General features: G+C 43.8%; 1 protein-coding gene across 1 annotated transcript in view; it reads right to left on the reverse strand.

Moving 5' to 3' along the window:
- UBE3A (ubiquitin protein ligase E3A) overlaps window positions 1-20,726 on the reverse strand; it is a 1,356,883-nt gene that overhangs the window by 928,392 nt on the left and 407,765 nt on the right. The gene's annotated exons all lie outside the window — the stretch shown is intronic.

A 20,726-nucleotide genomic window follows, 5' to 3' on the forward strand; every position in this document is an offset into this window, starting at 1 on the left:
GAGGTCCAAGTAGCAGCCTCTATAATGTCCTTGGTAGCCACTCCTCGTAAGAAAGCTGTGGTAGTGGCTGTAGCCCTTGTGGAGTGAGGCCTGATGTTCTCTGGAGTTTTCTTTCCATGGTAGGAGTAACAAAATCTAATGCAATTTCCTATCCATTTGGAGATTGTCTGTTTTGAAATTGGCTTTCCTTCCTTTCCTGTTGCATATGCTACCAGCAGCTGGTCAGTTTTTCTATTGGACTTGGTCCTGTCCAGGTAGTAGCGTAATTGTCTATGTACATCCAAGGTATGCAACAGTCTTTCTCCCCTGTTCTGTGGGTTGGGGAAGAATGTAGGTAGGTGAATAGCCTGATTTAAAGACACTCTGGATACCACCTTAGGCATAAATGTAGGATTTGTTCTCATGGACACTCTGTCTTGATGGAAGATCAGGAAGGGTTGCACTGCCATTAATGCCTGTAGTTCAGAGACCCTTCTTGCTGAGGTGATTGCTAGCAGGAAAGCAGTCTTCCAGGATAAGTATTGTAATTCTGCTGTTGCTGCTGGTTCGAAAGGGGGGAGTGTCAATTTTTCTAGCACAAAGTTCAAGTCCCATGCTGGCAATGGTGGTTTCCTGGGAGGTTTTACATTTTTAATTCCTCTCAGAAACTGCCTGAGCAGAGGATGTGAGAAGACAGGAGGATCCAAGCTGTATTCTGCTGAAATAGCTGATGCATGTATCTTGATGGAAGAATAGGACAGGCCTGTATGGAAGAGCTCTGCCAAGTACTCCAGGATGTTGGCTATGTTTACCAGTGCCACATCTTCTCCCTTTGCAGTACTCCAAATGAGATATATTTTCCATTTTGCTGCATAATTCTTTCTTGTTGAAGGTCTACGAGCCTCAAGGATCATGTCTTTAACCCTTTGGGATAAATTTGGGTTAATTGTTCTTATGTAATGTTCCAGGCAGTTAGCTGCAGAGTTTTCAGGTTTGGATGCAGGATGTTGTAGTTGTTCTGTGTTAACAGTAATGGGATCAGGGGTAGTGCCCATATTTGTTCCCGAGACATGCTCCTCAGCAATGGGGACCAATGTTGCCTTGGCCAGTCTGGAGCTATCAGAATGATCCTTGGACGTTCCTCTTTGATCTTCAAAAGCACCTTGTGCATCAAAGGAAGTGGTGGGAATGCGTATGCGGTCAGGTTTTTCCAACTGAAAGATAGGGAGTCCACCTTCCAAGCAAGTGGGTGGTACGTCCTTGTGCAGAATTTCTTTAGCTGATGATTGAGTGGGGATGCAAATAAGTCTATTTGTGGTAATCCCCATTCTCTTGTGATGGCTTTGAAGATGTCCGGATGCAGCATCCATTCGTGGGCATCCGTGGTAGTTCTGCTTAATATGCCTGCTAGAATGTTTTCTTTTCCCGGAACAAAAATTGCTTGTAACTGAATGTTGTAGCTCAGAGCCACATTCCATAGGTCCAGTGCCAGCCGGCATAGAGGGTATGAATGTGTGCCTCCCTGTTTGTTGATGTACCACATAACTGTGGTGTTGTCTGTCCTTATCAACTGACCTTCTTGGAGAAATGGTCTGAATGACTGGATTGCCAATTTTACTGCCAGCATTTCCTTTAGATTTATGTGCAGGCGCAGCTGGTCTTGAGTCCATAAGCCTTGTATGCACTTGTCCAGCATGTGTGCCCCCCAACCGAGGTCTGAGGCATCTGTCGTGATGGTTTGGTTGGCTTGGTTGACTGTTGCAGAAGGGCAATCCTGTGTTTGATTGACAGGCCTGAGCCCACCATAGGAACTCTTGCTTCAGGCATGGGATTATTGGAATTTTGGTTTCTAGGCTGTGCTTGTGTTGAGAGACCACAAATTCTTTAGGTACCACTGTAGCTTTCTCATATGCAGTCTGGCATGAGGGACCAGAATTATGCAGGATGCCATGAAGCCTAGGGCTTGCAGTACTTTTCTTGCAGTTAGATGGTTCTGCTTGGTTAATGCCAAGAAGTAGAGAGGTAGTTGCTCTTTCTTTTCTGCAGTTAGGAATGCCATTTGTTTTGATGTGTCCAGCTCCGCACCCAGAAAGGTTATTCTTTGGGATGGAATCAGCCTTGACTTTTTTATATTGACTGTATATCCCAGGGCTTGCAGCAGGTAAATGACTCTTTGTAAGTCTTCTGTTAGCTTGCTTTTGTTGTCCGCTTGTATCAGGCAGTCGTCCAGGTAGGGGTAAATTTGGATTCCCTGAAGTCTGCAATGGGCAATTACTGAAGCCAGGCATTTCGTGAACACTCTGGGCGCAGTAGATAAGCCAAAGGGCAATGCTGAGAATTGATAATGCTCTGATTCTGCAAGAAATCTGAGGTATCTTCTGCAATTTGGTCGTATGGGGACGTGCAGGTATGCCTCCTTGAGATCTAGAGTTACCAGCCAAGACTCCTTGCCCAGCATGGGAAGAAGCTGCTGTAGGGTCAGCATTTTGAATTTTGGAACAATGAGGAATGTGTTTAAAGCGGACAGGTCGAGAATAGGCCTCCATTTGCTCTCTTTTCTTGGTACCAGGAAGAGTCTGGAGCAAAATCCCTTTCCTTGTTCCATAGATGGTACCTTTTCCACAGCTCTCATTCTTAATAACTGAGATATTTGCTTTAGAGCTTCTGCCTTTTGAGTAGGTGGTAGGTTTGGCATTCCTCTCTTTCTTGGTAGAGTATGGAAATGGAACCTGTAACCTTGGTCTATAGTTTGCAAAATCCATTTTTCCCTTGTGATGCAATGCCAGTTCTTTGAAAATAAGGTTAGCTTTCCGCCTAAGGGTGCTTCCAGTTGTTCCCTGGTAGGGTGCCACAGCCAAGTCACTGTGATTGTGTTGTTGTAGTGGTGGTGGCTGCGTCTGTGCCTCGCTGGTTGTTACCTTGCCACTGGCGGCCCCTGTAGGCACCCCTGGATTGGTTTCTGCCTCTTGAACGCCTATTCCTGCCTCTCTGTGCCTTAGAGGAGTCCGGAAAGGACCAATTCTTGGAGGGCCAGTTCCTGCTAAACCTTGGAGGTTGAACCTGTAAGAAATCTTTCACTGTTTGTACAGATTTCGCCTTCTCTTCCATCTTTTTTAGTACCTGCTGTGCAGGGGAACCAAATAAATTGACTTTGTCCATGGGTGCATCTAAAAGCTTTGATTTGACATGGTCTGGTAATGCCTGCTCTTTCAACCATGCATGTCTCCTGATAACTGTGCCAGTCATGGCTGATCTAAAGGAAGCCTCCAGTGCATCATAGCCACATTTTAAAGAATGGTTACTAACCCTGCTGTATATGTTATGTACCATTTCCTGAACATATTTCTTATCTAAAGATTCTTCAGAGGACAGCTTTTTAGTTAACTGGTCTAGCATAAACTCTTGATATTGAATCATGTGAAATTGGCAGTTCAAAGCCCTAGCTGACAAGGTAGCAGAGGTGTAAACTTTTTTACCCCATCTCTCTAAGGACCTGGATTCCCTTTCAGAGGGGAGGGGGTTTTTAGTAGATGTAGTTGCTACAGCTTTAGGGCCCTGGGAGATGGTGTCCGGGACCCTGTAGAACCTATCGGGCTTAGCAGGGGCCGGAGGTAATGAATCAGGAGCAGTGCAAGCATCATTAAATGCATCATCTACAACAGGGAGAACTGGAGGTATAGCTAAGGGCCTATGCTGTGGCAAATGTAGAAAGGTTCTAAGCCTTTTTCTGGAGTCTGAGAAATCTTGGCCCTGCCACTGAAATTGTTCCCTCATAGCATGCAAGGTTTCCCCAAAGGAAAATTCCTCAGGTGAAGAGGCTGAAGGAATGGACTCTTCAGCATCAGAGTCTTCGTAAGGGGAATAAGGAGCCTCAGGAGGGTCTGTATGTTCTGAGTCATCAGAGGAATCATCTGTGGATACTGGCTCTGAGGGCTCTGCTCTAGGCCTCTTCTCTGGAGGTGGATGAGAGGTCCTGTCTGGATGAGGCTGGGATCCACGAATTAAAGAAATGAGATCCTCAGCCAAAGAAAGCATATGTGAACTGGTGCTGGGCCTGTAAGAGGGGGGGCTTGACAGGCACCGTTTTTGAAGCTTTAGCTGCTTTAGCCCTGGCAAAGGCCTTAATAGACATGGCTGCAGGAGGCCTAGCAGCTCCACGTGCAGGGATTGAAATATCCAAGGGAATAGTGTCTGATAGTTCCTGAGAAACCGCAACTGCAGGTCGGATTTCAGAAGCCGATTCCACCAGGTTAGAAGAGGCCTCGGTAGAAGGCATGTTTTCGGCTGGGGGAAGAACCGCTTGCTTGGTTTCCGCCGAAACCGAGACACTCGTGGTTGGCTTAACCGCGGTTTCGGCCGAAACCGCGGACCGCGAGTGTCGGTCCTTTTCCCTCGCTTTTGGTTATTTGTGAAGTCGGAGGATCCGACGGCATGATATAAGCAAAATCAGAGCCGAAAAACTGTTCTGCAAATTCCGACCGACATCTAAGCGTCCGTCGGTTAAAAGAAGCACAGGCTAGACAAGCTGCTACGTGGTCTGGGCCTAAACAAGGTAAGCAGTAAGAGTGGAAATCTTTATGAGGTATTTGTTTCCCACAAGTTAAACAGTTATTCACTTTTTCTGACATCGGCTGAGGCAAGAAAGAGTCCCCAACGGGGTACTTAGCTTTTTAGAAGTCTTCGAAGTAGTATTCGGTATGTAGTAATCTCTGGTTCTGACCGACCGGCACTTGCGAACAGCTTCTGCTTCGGGCGCCACGCGGCAAGAAAGACTGAGGAAAATGGTGTCGGCTGATGCCTTTATACCCGAAGAACTGCAGCTATGACGTCGGGTGAAGCGCGACACCAGCCGGACCCAGACTTTGGAATCCGGCCGACCGAGGGGCTGCCTGACGACAGGACAACCCATTTGTAAGGACTGCAGATGCATCCTTGAAGGACATCGAAAGTATTTGGCTACAAAAATAGCCAGACAACGAATAGTTCGGGCGGTGAACAAGGCACAAAACCGACAGCGAGGGACGTCGTGGTCTGGGCCTAAACAGGTGACGCAGTAAGAATGAAAATCTCTAAGAGGTATTTGCTGTCCACAGGCAAGACAGTTGTTAATTTTTTCTGACATCGATTAGAGTAAGGAAAAAAGGATCCCCAATGGGTACTTCTCTTTTTGAAGACTTCAGGTCCGAAACTCGAAAACGAAAATTTCAGGAGTCGGCTGACCAGCACTTGTGAACTGCTTCTGCTTCGGGCACCGCACGGCAAGAAAGACTGATGTAATGGCATCTGCTACATGTTTTATACCCCTAACAACATGACGTCATGGAAGAAGCAACAGCATCCGACGCAGAAATCCGAAGATTCTGGTATTCAGGCCGACTGAGTGCTACCTGCAGGCAGATAACCCAAATGTGATGACTGCAACAGTGAAACACGAAGAACATCAACATTGGACACGACTCCGATGTAGATGAAGCATCTACAGCATCACATGCACACTGTGAAGAAAGATCACCTTTTTACCTACTGTAGTAATGACCTTCGATAAATTCGGGTCTGCTAATTTCTGGAGTTTTCTACAACTGCCCCAAAACTAAACGTAGGTAGGCGATCACATATTCCATATACTTAAAAGCTCTTTAGAGGACAGGAAATGCATAACTACTTTTCTGAACCTGCAAGCAGTCTAGATTCTTTTTCAAAAGGTAATGTTAGGGGTGCAGATTTCCTTGCTTGAAAAAATGTGCGTGCATGAGGGGTGGGGGCAGGCTGTAGAACAGCCATCTTTATCTGCCCAAGTTCCCTTCTGTCTCTACGAACTAAGTACAGCCTGTCTCTCCTGGGATCTGGTAGCCAGATATCAGGTTGTTCACTGTTAGAATTTAAAACTTTTCAAGATGATTCAAACTAAGGTGGAGTAGTCCACATGAATTCTGGTTGCCTTATTTTCAAGAACTGCTTCTTGGAAGAAGAGACACCTCCAGTTGGCTACCTGAAGAACTTCTTTTTACTTTGAAACTCTTAAGTCTTCACTGGTACTGACATAGGTAGGGAAAGGGCAGACATTTTTTTTTTTTGAAGCTTTGTTAGCACAGTAGGTAGTGCATCAGTCTCATAATCTGAAGGTTGTAAGTTTAATCCACACACAGGGCAGTTTCAAATTCAGGGGCACAGGAAAATAATTTTCTTGGGTGGCAAAAGCCAGGGTACCTTTTTGGCTAGGCTTGTACAGGCCTTAGGGCCGACAGCCTAGTACCTACCTATTAACCTATAAACTACTACTCCATGCCGTTTGAGGAAGAAAAGGAATTTTATGTGGACCAGATTGAATTTCCTCATCCTGATTCCTACATGAGGACACAGGTGCTCAATTCTCTGCATTTCTCCAGAACAATAAAGTTTGTCAGGGAGATTAACACAGGTTGCCTCTGTTGTTTAGGAGATTCCTGAATGACGCTAAGTTAAGTTTGTAACAAATAGTTTAAAGCCCAAACATAGAGAGGAAAAAAGTACACTAGTAAATGCCAGTCCAGGAATTAATGAAGTATCCATTAGTTTATGAAGTTTGGCTTTTCAGCAAGCCTCATCAACTTGACTTACTCTAGTAAGCTCTTGAGAAGTTAACAAAGGTTATATTGTGGGTTTTCAAAGACAAAAGCACCACAGTGACTAGTTTATGATCTCTGTTTCATGGAGCTGTGACTCAAAACAGGGGTCCTCATTTACACAGTTTGTTAAAGACTTAAAAAGATTTTAAACCACAATTCATCACTGCCTCAGTTTTTGCCATTCTGACATCTTGCTATTTTCAGACTTTTACTTCTTGTCATGCCTCTTCTTAATGTACAGTAAACTCTCAGTTAACCAGCACCCATGGCGACTGGTAGACGCCGGATAAAAATAAGTTATGTACTCACCATAACGTTCCATGTGAGTTGTTCATCTCGCCTTCATTCCTAATGATCCTCAGCTCTGACTCAGCCAACTGCAAAAGCTCAAGGTCTTCAACCAGCTCTAGGCCAAATCCCTATTCCCATGATGCACCCTGATCTTCCCTCAGATCGTTTGCTGCCTGACTACTTAGTAGTACAAATATGCCACTCAGAGTTGGATAAGAGACAATGCACCCTATAAGAAAGGAGATGGACCTCAAGTAGACTGGATGGGGGTTGGAGGGTGGGACATAAGAATGAAGCCGAGATGAACAACTCGCATGGAACATTATGGTGAGTATATAACTTCTTTTTGTGAAGTTTTCTACCTTGCCGTTCATTCTTACTGATGGGTAGCGTCCCAAGCACCATCTTTCTTGGGTGGCTCACAAGAGAATATTCCTCAGAACTGTGGAACCAAAGGAGGCCCTTTCCCTGGAGGACTTGTTCACTTTGTAATGAGTAATAAAGGTATGAGGTCTTGACCAGGTAGCTGCTGCACAAATAGAATCTAATGGTAGCCTTGCAGAAAAAGCTAATGAGGTTGAAACAGCTTTAGTACAGTGGGCCTTTATTTTTTGTTGCAAGGGAGCATTTTTGTGAATTATAAATGAAGGAAATACAATCTGATAGCCATCTTGACAAGGTTACTTTTGTCACTGGGGCACCCTTCTTTGACTCTGAAAAGGAAACAAAGAGCTGAAACGTTAACCTGAACTGTTTCGTTCTATGTAGGTAAAATCGGAGTGGTCTATGAAAGTACAGTTTTGTACCTACCATAAATGTAGATGTTCGAAGATCCACATTGCTGCAGTCCTTACACTTGGGTAGTCCGCTGTCCTCAGTCGGCCCGAATATCAAAGTATAAGGCTGACGTCGGTCAAGGCGCACTTGACTGACATCAGGACGTCAGGGTACAAATGCGCATGACCGACATCATATCCTCAGTCCTTTCTTGCCCCAGATGTCAGAAGACCCTAAAAATAAAGGTCAAAACCAAAAGACAGCAAACAAACAACCAACCATCCTAGCACTAAAAATATGTACAATATATACAATAAACACCCTATTGACAACCCAACCCACACAACCGCCTCTAACTACAGAGGGGAAGGAGGGAGGGTAAATTGGACTGCAGCAATGTGGATCTTCGAACATCTACATTTATGGTAGGTACAAAACTGTACTATGTTCTTCATCTCACATTGCTGCAGTCCTTACACTTGGGTAGAATCCCAAAGCAGAGGTAAGGGAGGATGGCCAAACTATAAGGAAGCAGGAGCTGCCAAAATGCCCTGCAAAACAGCAGTGGCAAAACCAGCCCTGGATTTAGAGTAAAGTGGTAGGTGATAATGCCTAGAGAAAGTATGCACTGAACTCCAAGTAGCTGCCTCCAAAATGTCCTTAGTTGCCACCCCTCAAAAGCTGTCAAGTGGCAGTAGCCCTAGTGGAATGAGGCCTAATCCCAGCTGGAATCTCCTTGCCATGATGGGAATAACAGAAAGCAATGCAAAACCCAATCCACTTAGAAATAGTTTGTTTTGACACAGGCTTGCCCTGAGAACTCAAAGCAAAAGAAACAAATAACTGCTGAGACTGCCTGAACCCTTTAGTTCTGTCCAAATAATATCGCAACTGCCTGTGTACATCTAAAGTGTGCAAAATCTTTTCCCCTTTATTTTGGGGATTTGCATAAAAAGTAGGCAAATGAATAGTTTGGTTTAAAGCCACACTAGAAACCACTTTAGGCATAAAGGAAGGATTAGTACGTAAAGATACCCTATCCTTATGGAAAATTAAGAAAGGCTCAACCGCCATAAGGGCCTGCAACTCAGAAACCCTTCTTGCAGAGGTAATAGCCAACAAAAAGGCAGTCTTCCATGATAAAAACTTTAATTCAGTAGTAGCTGCAGGCTCAAAAGGTTGTAGAGTGAGTTTCTCCAACACAAAATTGAGATCCCAAGCAGGAGTAGGAGCTCTTCGTGGGGTCTTATATTCTTTGCCCCTCTAAGAAATTGCTTGAACAAAGGATGAGAAAACAATGGTGGGTCACAATCATAGTGAGCCGAAATTGCTGCAGCATGAACCTTAATAGAAGAGAAGGACAAACCTTTGTCCAGTAACTCAGTAAGATATTGAAGAGCCACACTTAAATTAGGCTCAGAAACATCAAAATCCTTTGCTGCACTCCAAAATAAAAATCTCTTCCATTTATCTGCGTACACTTTCCTTGTACTAGGCCTTCTAGCTTCCAAAATAACATTCAAAACTTGCTGTGGAAGTGGAGGCCCACTATGGTTCAAAACAGAATATGCCAGGCTGTTAGGTGCAGAGAGTGAAGCTTGACATTGAGCAAATGACTGTCCTCCTGAGACAACAGGTGTGGAATCGAAGGCAAAGGCCATGGAGGCTTCCGTACCAGGCTTCTCAGTAATGGGTACCAATGCTGTCGAGGCCAATCTGGAGCTATCAAAATCATCCTTGGCTTGTCTTGTCTGGCCTTTAGTAGTACCTTTGGGAGGAGAGGCAGAGGCGGAAAGGCATACACATGAAGATTGCTCCAATTGAAAGAAAGAGCATCCACTTTTCCAAGCTGTGGGATGAAACCTTTTTGTGCAAAACTTTGGCAGCTGGTGGTTTAGTGGAGAAGCGAACAGATCTATGTCTGGAGTTCCCCATGACACTGTCAATTTCTGAAATACAAGAGGATCCAATTTCCACTCGTGGGGATCCATAATTTGTCTGCTCAACACATCTGCTAAGGAGTTCTGTGCTCCCGGCAGAAACCTTGCCTGAAGATTTAGCTGTAAACTGAGAGCAGTCTCCCACAAAATCATTGCTTGCCTGCATAGAGGATAAGAATGTGTTCCGCCTTGCTTGTTGATGTACCACATGACAGTTGTGTTGTCTGTTAGAATCAACACCTGCCCTGGGAGAAGTAAATCCTTGAAAGCTATTAATGCAAACTGGACTGCTAACATCTCTTTCAAGTTGATATGTAGATGTTGTAGTCTGGCAGGCCACTTGTCTTGTATCCACTTTCCATTCAGATGAGCTCCCCAAGCTTTGTCTGAGGCATCTGTCGTTAGAATCTGACTCGCCTCTGGCCGGGTCACAGAGAGTCCCTTGTTTAGGTGACATTCCTGAGCCCACCACAACAATTCCTTTTGAATGCAAGGTATTATTTGAATGACAGTGTCCAAATCCTGGCAGTGCTGTGTCCATACATTTTGAGATACCATTGTAGCTTCCTCATATGCAGTTTGGCATTGGGAAGCACCAGAATACAAGATGCCATGAACCCCAAGGCTTGAAGGACTGTCCTTGCAGTCAGCCTGGACTGATGAGACAACTGATGAAAGTAAAGGGAAAGATTCTTTTGTTTGTCCGGGGTCAAAAAGGCCATCTGGGATGCTGTATTCAGTCTCACACCCAGAAAGCACATGTCCTGAGAGGGTACTAGACTGGACTTCATTTCATTCACAGAATACCCCAGGCATCTTAGCACTGCTATCACATAATCCAAATGATGAAGAAGCTCGTCCCTTCCTTGAGCCAGAATCAGGCAATCGTCCAAATAAGGATAGATCTGTATTCCTTTTAACCTGAGGAAAGCTATCACTGGAGCCAGAACTTTCGTGAACACTCTGGGCGCAGTAGATAAGCCAAAGGGCAATGCAGAGAACTGATAATGAGAAGTCCCAGCTCGAAAACGCAGATACTTCCTGCAACTCAGTCTGATAGGAACATGAAGATAAGCCTCCTTTAGATCCAAAGTTACCATCCAATGATCTTTGCCCAGCAGAGGTAAAAGCTGCTGTAACGTCAACATTTTGAACTTGGGAATGTCCAGATAAGTGTTGAGGATAGATAAGTCCAAAATTGGTCTCCACGTGTTCCCTTTCTTTGATACTAGGAACAGGCGAGAATAAAATCCTAGGCCCACTTCTGGCATAGGAACCGGCTGAATGGCCCCTATTTGGAGTAACAGAGAAATTTGCTTGTGAGCCTCTATTCTTTGTTGAGGAGGAACGTCTGGCATGCCTTTGAAAGGAGACAAGGTATGGAAATAAAACCTGTAACCGTGGTGTATGATATCCAATACCCATCTGTCTTGGGTAATTAAACTCCAATTTTCTTTGAAAAGTGCCAACCTTCCTCCCAAAGGTGCTGCCAGACGAGAAGGCTCTGGCAGCTGAAAAGGTAGGTCATTGGGTCTGCTTACGAAAGGACTGACCCCTGCCCTCACCCGAAGACTGTGCAGGAGAACTCCCTGTTCTAGGCCTGAAAGAGCCCTGAGCTCTGCCTCTACCACGTCTAGATCTACCCCTAGACTGGGAATCATAAGAAGGATACGTCCACCCCTTAGTAGGCCAATTTCTACTAAACTTTGGAGGCTGAACCTGCAAAAAATCTTTAACAGTCTGCATAGACTTAGCCTTGTCTTCCATTTTCTTTAAAACTGTCTCAACAGGAGAACCAAACAACACATCAGATTGTAAAGGAGCATCTAAAATCCTTGTTTTAACATGGTCAGATAAATTCTGATCCCTCAGCCAGGCGTGCCTGCGAAGAACTGACCCAGTGGCAGCCACCCTAGACGAGGCCTGTACAGCATCAAAACCACATTGCAAAGAATGCTTACCCACCTGTTCAGAAACATGTACTAAATCTTGTAACTCTTTACAATCAATACCTTCCGCCAGAGCATCAACCTTAGACTTCAATTGTGAAAGGAGATAGTTTTGGTATTTCAACATGTGGAACTGGCAATTCAAAGCCCTCATAGCTAGAGTGGAAGAAGTATAAACTTTCTTTCCCCATCTATCCAAAGCCCTGGCCTCTATCTGTAGGAACCGGATTCTTGACAACAGAAGCCTTAACACCTTTAGGCCCCTGACTAACAGTTTCTGGGTCAGCCCTAGGACTCTTAAAAGATACTTATGAGCTTCAGGCACCCTGTAATACCTATCCGGTTTAACAGGAGCAGGAGGCAAAGAATCAGGATTAAGAGAAGCCTCTGTAAAACATCTTCCACCACATCCAAAACAGGAGGTATAGCCAAAGGCCTATGCTGGGGTAAAACAAAATTCCCTAAGCCTTTTCCTGGAATCAGAGAAGTCCTGACCTTCCCACTTAAAATGCTCCCTCATGGAATGAAGAGTTTCTGAAAAGGAAAAATCCTCAGGAGGAGAAGCAGAAGGAGTAGAATCATCCACATCAGAATCAGAATAAGGAGAATACTCCTGCAAGTCTTCAGCCGAAGACTCTGAAACATCCGAAGCCTGCTCAAAACTCCCTAGCTCAGGCTCCACCCTAGGTCTCTTATCAGGACGGGGCAAAGAACCCTAATCAAAGTAATCAAATCTTCTGCCATTTTAAGCATATGCTTCTTGGGCACAGTTCCTGAAGAACTAGGGGTGACACCAACTGAAGCTAAACCTGGCCTGCCTCTGGGAGAAGCCTTGGAAACAGAAGGAGAGGGCCTAACCACCCTAGGAAGGGAGGGGAGTATAGTAACGTGAGAAGCCCCTTCAGCCTGACCTGCCTCCTGAGAGGCCACATCCTGCAATAACAAAGTCTCTCCCTGGGATCCCAAAGAAACCTCCGGTGGAACCACCGGCTCCACCGACACCTCTAAAGAACCGCGTCCGCACGGACGGTTCTTCTAGCCTAGGCTTAACTGCTTTGTCCTTGCGCTTCTTCGAAGAAGCGGGCGTCGGAGCATCCGACGGCATTTTATAATTGCACCGCTTCCCGAAGACTAACCTGGCACAATCTAACCTCCTCTTTATAGTGCGCTTATTGAATCTAGCACAAGAGCGACACCCAACAACGTCGTGCTCAGGCCCTAAACAAGGAATACACAAAGTATGATAGTCTCTATGCGGTATCTGTTTCCCACAAGAAATACAATTATTCACTTTTTCTGACATCCGGTAAACCACTGAGGCAAGAAAAAACTAAAATATTCCCCAACGGGGTACTTAGCCAACTTTGACTCGGTCTGAAACTCCGAAATCGAAAAATTTCAGAACGCCAACCGGCACTTGCAATGCTGCTTCTGCATCGGACCATGCGGCAAAAAAGACTGAGGATATGACGTCGGTCATGCGCATTTGTACCCTGACGTCCTGATGTCAGTCAAGTGCGCCTTGACCGACGTCAGCCTTATACTTTGATATTCGGGCCGACCGAGGACAGCGGACTACCCAAGTGTAAGGACTGCAGCAATGTGAGATGAAGAACATCATCATGTTTGTGCAGCATGTGTTCCATCCTATTTGTGTATTGAGGAAAGAAGACTGGTTAAGGTTGGTCTCTGAACAAATTTTTGGTAAAAAGGATGGATTAGTTCTGAGCGAAACTGCCATTATGGAAAATCAGATGAGGAGGTTTGATGGTCAAGGCTTGTCTCCTGCCTCTGCGTTGGAACTGAACGTGTTTTTTCTACTACTTGCTTCCTGGTTTGTAACGGACAGTTCCTATTTGGAGTGGTGATCTTTGTTTTAAGATTTCTCCTATTTTTTGGTCACCTATCCATACGCTATGGCTAATCAAGAGTTAGAGTTGGATTATGTTCCGAACCCGAGGGCGAGTTCCGTTCCCAGCAAATGGAACAGTATAATGAATATCACTACTAACCCTTTATTGGGTTTGGACCTGAAAACCAACTTTCCAGTAGCCGAAAATAATGATGTGAGTAATACTGAACAGTTTACCCATAAATTAAGACTGTTAGAGAACGATCTATACAAGCTACAGAGGCTAACATGGCAGCGCAAACATCTAGAGGCATGCCTGCATTTCAAACTAATACCTAGAGGAATGCGTGTCCTCTGTATGCCCTCTTATGGTGAGCAACATCCCAATTTACTCAAATTATGGCAGCAAATTAACCTCGAGACGAGTTACCAGTATATGCAGCTGATTATTGACTATTTTACTCCATTGGAGACGGAGCTGTCACAGAAAGTAGAGAAATTAAACACTGAACTTTGTGATAATTTCAATCAGGACTCATGCATAAGAAGATTAGAAAATGTCTATATGCAGGTAGACTCTTATGCATGCAAACTCCAACAGGTTAAACAGAAAAAACTGCAGCGTGATTATCGAGATTTCTGTGAGGGCAATGTCTTTGTTTGGCCCAGAAGGACTGTGAATACTGCCCCGGTTTCTACCCCTGCAGCAGCTATGGTTGCCATGGATACCACCTTAACTGAGGCTGACTTGGTTAGCCCTCTACCTCAGGAAGCAGACGTTGCGAGATCTCGTCGGACTTCAGGTTCCAGCTTTGCCACGCCTCCTGAACTTCCTCCTCACATTGAGACGGCTAACACTGTCTCTACACCACAACCGAACCAAGAAGCGGATCGCGTCACTACTAATACCAAGAAGGACTTAGGGGCTATAAGGAAGCATGGAACTCTTCCCTCCAGCTCTCGTGATTTTTTACCCCTACCTATCAAAAAGCCTCCGTTTCCCAGAGACAGGTCGAACAGCTGGGACAGAAGGAAACGGAAGCTGTCGGGCGAGGATTACCAACAGCAAAGAAGGCGAGCAAGATAGAAGAACATTTATTTTTCAATCTTTCGGACTTTTCACTCAACGTGAATGATGCCAAGGTCCTAGATAAAGGATTATCTTTTATTCCCTCCCAAGGTAGTTCTTTACATCAAATTCTAACTGACTTACGGCTGTTCGCTAGGAACGTAGCCATTAAGCTACTGTTTTTTAGAGATGCACATGCTGAGAATGTCAGTAATTGTATACCTGATTATCAAATGTTCAAAAAGAAAAGTACTTTCTCCCCTATACTGCCGAGTCATGTGGAAAGCTTTGTTAAACTCTGTGAGAGAGATTTATATGAATACTTCCTGAAGGACAATAGAAAATGTTTATATTACAATATGTCCAAAGATGAAAGCGTTTCACTTAGGGAACTTACACGTAATCAATCTGTGACTATTAAACCGGCAGATAAGGGAGGGGGTATAGTTTTACTGAACACTAAAGATTACGATACATATATGAGAAATATGCTTGATGATTGCTCCACTTATAAACACGTTGATCAGGAAGGTCTAAATAAGATAGTTAGCAACATTAATGATACCTTGTACGACCTACTAATGGGTCGTCAGATCAACAAGGATCTTTTTGACTACTTCTCTACCCCTTTTCCACATCTTCCTGTGATAAAGGGCTTGCCTAAAATGCACAAAGGGCTTCACCCGCCCCCGCTGAGACCCATTGTCTCAGGTGATGGATGGAGCACAGAAAACATTTCAGTTTTTCTTGAAAAAACGTTGAAACCATTAGTTAATAACATTCCAACCATCCTGAAGGATACCTACCAGCTCTTAGATATACTAGATACTCTAGGGGCAATGTTTAATAAAGATAGACACCTTCTGGTGACTATGGACGTCAGGAACTTGTTTACCTCTATTCCCAACGATGAGGGGGTTGAAGCCATTAGAATGATAATGCAGGTTTTTCCTCTGATAGATCGTAATACAGAAATTCTGGTATGTCAGTTGTTAGAGCTGGTTTTGGATAATAATGTCTTTTGTTTCAAGCAGCGTATGTATTTGCAGGTAGCAGGGGTTGCCATGGGCACCCCCTGCGCCAATACATACGCCAACCTAGTGGTACATTACTGGGAGAGGGAATTTTTATTTACACACCCCTCTTTTAAAAAATGTCTAGTATACCAACGTTTTGTGGACGATATTTTTATGATTTGGGATGGTAGTGAACATGACCTCTGTACATTTGTAGAGTATTTAGAAACCACTACAGGCTATTTAAGATTTACTGTGGAAACCTCGTATGATAGTATCAATTTTTTGGATATCAGCCTTAGCATTAAGGGTGGTAGACTATCATCCACCCTCTATCGGAAGGCCTGTTGGAAAAATACTATCCTACAGTTTGACAGCATGCATCCCCGGCATGTTTTCAAGGGGATAGTAAAAAGCCAGTTTCACAGGCTTAAAAGGCTCTGTAGAGACCCTATGGACCTAAAGCTCCAGGTGAAAGAGATGGAGTTAATTTTTGTGGAAAGAGGCTATGATATTAAGTTAATTAATCAGGTTAAAATAGAAATAATGGGAGAGACATACGATGCTGATTATCACATGCCTTCTGGTATTATGGCTGCTAATAAATTAGCTCCTAAAGTGACAATGACCCATGATAGAACCATGTTTGTTACTACCTATACAAATGACAGTGCGACAATTAGGAGAATTATCTCTAGACATTGGGGAGTCTTAACATTGGATGATAGAACATCAGATATAGTAGGCCCCAGCCCTGGTTTTATGTATAGGAATAATAAAAACTTAAAAAGGATCCTATGCACAGATCATGACACAAGTAAGATTAATTTTTCATTGACAGAGGTAATGTCAGGAGAAAGGGGAACATATCCTTGTAGAAGGTGTAACTATTGTGGATACATATCTAGGGAACAAGATTTTATACATCCAGTGTTAGACTTCTCCTTTAGCCCTAGGTTCTATGCAGACTGTAATACCTCAGGGCTAGTTTATCTAGCTAAATGCCATACATGTACAGCATTTTACGTAGGCATGACTAAAAGGAGTTTTAAACAACGTATTTATGACCATGTCTATGACATAAGGAAAAAGAATATGCTGAATGCCTTGGCTAAACATATTTCTAGCTATAATGATCATGGCTTTGAGTTCAGAGTACTTCAGATTGTACCACCTGGGCAGAGGAAAGGTGACTATCTGAGTTACTTGGAACAAAAAGAACTGGAGTGGATATTTAGACTAAGAGCTCATTATCCACCGGGCCTAAATACGTACATTTCTTTGCGTTCCATATTAAAGGCCCGTAGATAATAAGATATTTACATCATGTATTTGGTACATATACATTTTCACACTATGAATTATGGTCTACTTTTAGATTCTATGCCATATTCTGCTGTATATGTTTTATTTTTATCTTTATATTTTTTATTATCATTATATTTATATATATACATATATCTATTGATAAGTCAGTCTATATTAAATATACATATTGTATATTAGTTTTTCTGCTTTTGGATGATTATGCCTGGCTAGATCAAATTAATATGAAGTTTTTATATCTCATATTCATACATATTTATTTATGTTTATATTTTCATAGCTATTGAGTTATTAATTGCATTTATTTTATATGTACAGTTTATATATACATATTCTCATTTGAATATATATATTTTTATCTGAATATTTTTACCTGAATATGTATACATACATATACAACCGCACTAGATAATCTGACTTGAAAGTTTGAAGTGGTTACATTATTGTGTCTTGGTTCACAGAGGGTTAACCTTCTGTGAATAATCTCTCCTCAGTTGTTCATTGGAGGGTTTGAATTAATTGGACCATCTAAGATAATCAAATATGTATAAATATAGTTGTTACTCTTTGTGTGGTGATCTGAAGAAGCGTATTGTTACGCGAAAGCGCTCATCCCTGTGTTTCATCTAATAAATATAATCGTGTTTTAATACTCTGGATTTCATCATTGTCTCCTGCCTCTGCGTTGGAACTGAACGTGTTTTTTCTACTACTTGGTTAAGGTTGGTCTCTGAACAAATTTTTGGTAAAAAGGATGGATTAGTTCTGAGCGAAACTGCCATTATGGAAAATCAGATGAGGAGGTTTGATGGTCAAGGCTTGTAGCTCAGAAATCCTCCAAGCAGAAGTAATGGCCATCAGAAAAATAGTCTTCCATGAAAGGAATTTCAAAGGACAGGAGAAGGCTGGTTCGAAAGGAGGTAATATGATTCCAGACAGAACAAAATTTAGACTCCATGGCATGACTGGTGCACTGATTGGTGGCCTTAAATGAATGGCACCTTTAAGAAAGGCTTTAGCAAGTTGATGCGACATGACATTGGAGCCTTGGAAGCCAAGATGAAAGTTTGAGATTGCTGCTAATTGAACTCTAATGGTAGCTGCAGCAGCTCTTTCATTGAAAAGTTTCGTTAGAAATTCCAACACAGATGGGATCAGAGCTAGATAAGGATCATCATCCCTCTGAGAGGCTCATAATCTCTTCCATTTGCTGAGATATAACTTTCTGGTAGATGACTTATGAGAGGATGTTATAATATGTTGGGCCTCAGCTGAAAGGTTGTAAATTCTGGCTATTGTGGGAACTGGGGCAGCCAAACTGCCAGTTTGAGGGAATGAAGAGAAGGATGAAGAGTTCCCGATGAATGGGTCAACAGATCCGGAACTGGGTCCAGGATCCAGGGTTCTTCCAAGAGATTAGGCTGGAGGAAGGGAAACCAAATTTGCCGAGGCCAGTAAGGGGCTGTAAGGATCGTGGTCCTCCCCAGAAGTTTTGCTTTCTGTAATACCTTGGGAAGCAGAGGGAAGGGAAGAAATGCATAAAGGAGACCCAGGAGCCAATTGTGCACTAGCACATCCCTTGGGGCTTCCCCCAGCAGGGGAATTAGAGCAAAGTAGCTGCTGCATTTTGTGTTTGTTGGGGTTGCAAAAAGATTGCAGCAAGGCTGGTCCCACCTGCGGAATATCCATTCTGCTACCTGTTGCTTTAGAGACCACTCGTGGGGCAGTAAGATTGCCCTGCTCAGCTTGTCTATCACATTGGATTTCCCTGGGATGTGTGTTGCTATCAGAAAGTGCTGGGAGGAGATTGTCCACTGCCATACTCTCATGGACTCTCGACACAGAGGGTAAGATTTGGTTCCTCCTTGTTTGCTGATGTACCAGACGACTGACATGTTGTCTGTCTGGATTGCAATTGTCCCCAGAGGTAGAAAGTCTTGAAAGGACTGCAACGCTAGAAGTACCTCTCTCATCTCCAGGACATTTATATGCAGATGAGCCTCGTGTTTCTTCCAAGTGCTTTGAGCTGTTCTTCCCTGATAATGCCCCCCACCCAATCAAGGAAGCGACCATGGTCACCGTGGCTATGGGATTGGATAGAACAAATGGACGTCCCCGAGATACATGTTGAGACATCAGCCACCATCAAAGGTCCTTCTTGCACGTATTCGTTATGATAATTTGGTGTGACATTGGAAGTTCCTGAAAGGACCACTGAGAGAATAGGAGCCATTGTAGAATTCGTATGTGCATTCTAGAGAGGGGAATGGCAATGACTGCTGCCGCCATCGATTATAGCAATTTGAGTACCATTGAGATTGGGGCTTCTTTCCTTGGAAGCAGGTCTAATACTTGTTTTTGTACAAGAGAAATTCTTTCTGGAGACAGACAATGTCACTGAAACTGTGTTTAGTTCTGCTCCTATGAAGACGGTCTGTTGCGATGAGGATAAGGCAGTCCCCAATTGATTGCATAGATGTAAAGTTGTGTCCCTCACATGAATAAGCTGATGCTTGGTGGTGGCAGTGAGGAGCCAGTCATCTAGATATGGAAACACCTAGAATCCCAACCGTCTCAGGTGAGCGGTGACTACTGCCATACATTTGAACACTCTGGGGGCTGTAGTGAGACCAAAGGGCAGAGCGCTAAACTGATAATGGCTGGCTCCCAGGCGGAAGCGTAGATGATCCCTGGATGGTCTGTCCATCTTTATGTGGTAGCACGCATCCTGAAGATCTACAGAGCACATCCAATTGTCTTTCTTCAGAAAGACAAGTAGTGACTGAAAAATGACCATCTGGCACTTCGTCTTTTTTACTGACTTGTTTAGTCTGCTTAGGTCCAGAATAGGTCTCCAGTCACCTGTTTTCTTTGGAACTAAAAAGAACATTGAGTAAGTTCCAGATCCTCTCTGGTCTGCTGGGACTGGCTGGATGACTTGTCCAGCAACCTTTGGACTGCTAAGGCTGCTTGGTCCCTGTGACAGGGTGGAACGTCTGGGATTTTCTTTACTACAGGGGGTGGAGTGACAAAGGGAATTGAGTATCCTCTGGATATTATGCTTTGTAGGCGTCTAGGTACAAAGACAGGCGTACTCTGACTGCCTCCAGAGATGAACAGTCGGGCCTCTTCTCAGGAGCGCTGATAGAGCTTGCCAAAGAACTGGTCTCCGTCGCCCTGGTTCTGTGGACCCCTCTGCCATGTGGGTGACATCTTCCATTATTACCCCCTCCTCTGCCTCTAGAGGGGGTGTCACCACGAGTGTTCTGGAAAGATCCTTGAGATTTACAGAACCATATCTTTCCACCTCCCCTTCCTTTGGGGTAAGGTCTATTCGGGGTAGAAAAACATACTCCAATGGCAGACAAGGTCTTTCTGTCTTTTTCACTTCTGGTAAGAGTTTCCTTTACCTTAGGTCCGAAAAGGGATGAACTGGCAAAGGGTGTGTTAATTAAGGAAGACTTAAAGGGTTCTGCAAAGGAACATAAGCGCATCCAGGAATGTCTCCTGAGAGTGATTTCTGTACCTTCTGCCCTGCTCATACCATCAGCTGCATATGACGACAACAGATGCATGGAAGAGTTCACTATCGAATTAAGAGTGGAAAGCTGGGAAGTTACCTGGTCCGAAACTCCCGCAGCTACTGAACCCTGTAAGTTGTCTCCTAGATCATTCAGGAGATCCCTTTGTAACCTAGTAAAATGTGTGAGGTAGTTCGGCAATCGAAGGACGAAGGCTACTGAACTAAACATGCGCTTCCCGTATCTATCCATAATCCTATATTCTCTATTAGGAAGATGAACAGATGAATTCTCCAATACTTCCTTCTTGATGGCTGCTGCCACCATCACAGCATCAACAGGTACTCCTTTAGTAAGGTAAAGTCTGTCTTGGGGCTAGTTATAAATTTGTTAGGCCTCCT

This window comes from Protopterus annectens, chromosome 5.part0 (assembly GCF_019279795.1).
Source record: "Protopterus annectens isolate FY-2018-M chromosome 5.part0, PAN1.0, whole genome shotgun sequence".
NCBI lineage: Eukaryota > Metazoa > Chordata > Ceratodontiformes > Protopteridae > Protopterus > Protopterus annectens.